Genomic DNA, 2,626 nt, shown 5'->3' with positions numbered 1-2,626 from the left:
CTCTCTCTCTCTCTCTCTCTCTCTCTCTCTCTCTCTCTCTCTCTCTCTCTCTCTCTCTCTCTCAAATACCAAGCAAAAACCAAACAAGTCCTTCAGATGTCGATGTGTTCTGCAAAAGGTTTTCAAGTTTTTTGAAAAATGTTATTAAATGTTGATAAATGAGTTTTTTTGAAAAACGTCAATTATAATAAACGAGTTTTTTAAAGAATGTCAGTTATAATCGTATTTTGTCAAATACGATTATAATACTTCATCATCATCATAGTACTTTGTCGAGATTCTTACAAACTATAACGGCAATAATTTATTTAACTACATGGGAAGAATGATTTTAGTAAAGTATCTAAAAATTTATAGTTGAACACAGACCTGAAAATAATTTTGTTAGATCATCAAAGTAATTATATAGAACTCTCAAGCATAATGAGCAATTCTACAAAAAGTTGATATTCTAACAATCAGTGTGAGTATCCATAATTATATTAATAATTTTCAATGGTTCAATAAAATTATTTTTAGACTTGTAACCAGATGAATTTTAAATACAGTAAAACTTTTCGTGTACAATTTCAATATTAAAATTTGATAATCTGATAATTACTGAAAAACTCAACGGCTCGCATAAAGATATACGATCTTGTGCTTAGTGCCAAGATTCTATCATCTTTCTTGATTCTTAACACAAAAGCCTCAGGCGCGGATGTACATGATAAATTGATAATCATTTACGTTTTTGCTTGGTTTTAATTGTATTTGCTGTGGATGTATTCTACAATATTAGTTTCGATATTTATCAAGATTCTCTTCAGTGGATGACCCTGAATAAACTGTTTTATCAATTAAGCAAATCAAAAAAGTTTATTCATTTCATAATTGTTGCATAATTGTAATTTCATAAGTTGAGATATAAACGCTGCAATAAGAAATTCGAATAAATTATTTGGCTAAAAATGTGTGAGAACTTTACGTAAAATTTGAAGTTACGTATTTTGAATTGAAGTTAAGTATTTTTTTTTAAGTAAAAGGAATTAATCTTAATTTTTTGCTAGTGAATAATGAATTGTCAATACACATAACATTCAAATAAACGATTTTAACAAGTTTTTATTAGATGCTCTTGTGTAACGCGTAAAAAGTTTAGAATTCGCAAATTCTTTATGTTAAGATCAAATATATATATAAAATGTACTTTATATTTTATTATTATTTTTTAAATGTGTTATAAAGATGCATACATCTCGTTTGCCGTATGATTCTTTTCCGCATAGCTTGCCGCAAAAATAGATGGACAAAAGAGACAATAAAATATCATATGACAAAATATAAAAAATAAATACGCAAATCTTTATCTCATCTAAGAAATAAGGGAAACTGTTATAGATCACTGATATTTACATCAATGTGAAAACTACATCATTCTCTCTCTCTCTCTCTCTCTCTCTCTCTCTCTCTCTCTCTCTCTCTTTCTCTCTCTACAATATTTACTATCCGTATATCGTAATATCCATCATTTGAATTTTCTTAAAGCTTATAGAAATATGATATAAATACAATGTTAGTAAGCTACTTACTCCAATTTTTTGTCTCATTAAGCCCAATGTCTCATTAAAGAAAAAGCATGTTAAAAAATGAACAGTTGAATATGTGCCACTTCGTCATTAATGACGCACGTCGAATACAGAAAGAGATTGTCGAGATTGTCAAGCTTCGGTCACCGTTTGGTTGCACGCAATTCAGGTGACATATAATATCAGCTATTGTCCACAGGTGTCGCAATAGCATTTTATTCAATATTATATCTGATCGGAAATGCCGCTTAACATCCTCATTTTATCGAACGCGAGAAATATAAATGACATTATTTATTAGCTCGAAAGCAAACTCTCTGCAAAAATATAGACGAGTTAAAACAAAATTTATATTACAAATATATACTTATATTCGTGAAATTAAAAAATCGTAATCTTTAAAATTAGTTGCGCAATTTGCGCGAAAAACAAATTGTTTCCGTTTTCTCACAATTTTATTATGAAAGAGATTAATGAAGTTATTTGTATATTTTCTGTATTGTTTACAGAAAAGAATTGAATACATTAAAATATTCTGTAGTAATATTAAAGATATCATCACTGGCGATAATTATTAGCAGGAAGTTATAAATATACGTTTAATTTAACTAAATAATTATGTCTTCATTTAAAATGCATCTTTATATCAGTAGAATGTCTTATAAAATTAAATATTCTTATAAACGCATAAGTTATTTTTGTAATATTCGGCCATTAATTAATCTAAGATTGTACTTCTCGAATTGTTCCAAATTAATTTCTTTGAATTAATTACATTCTCAAAAATATGTATAAAGTAAAAAACTATGTGATAGCAAAATTCAGTATTTGTGTGAAGAGATAAATGCTGCTTTTATAATAAACGTAAATATCGTGATTATATTATCATCAGAGACTTTGAACTTAGCGAAATTGCGCTAAGAAAAACACAAATACAATGAATGCAAAAAGTATTCGTACAGAAGAGATATCTTTTAAAAAAAACTTTATTTTTATACAAAGTAAACATTAACGAACAATTTATTAATAAAGAATACAATAGGATATATACATATATA

Source organism: Atta colombica, unplaced genomic scaffold (assembly GCF_001594045.1).
Source record: "Atta colombica isolate Treedump-2 unplaced genomic scaffold, Acol1.0 scaffold125, whole genome shotgun sequence".
Classification (NCBI taxonomy): Eukaryota; Metazoa; Arthropoda; class Insecta; order Hymenoptera; family Formicidae; genus Atta; species Atta colombica.
Note: the sequence above shows the minus strand (reverse complement) of the source record.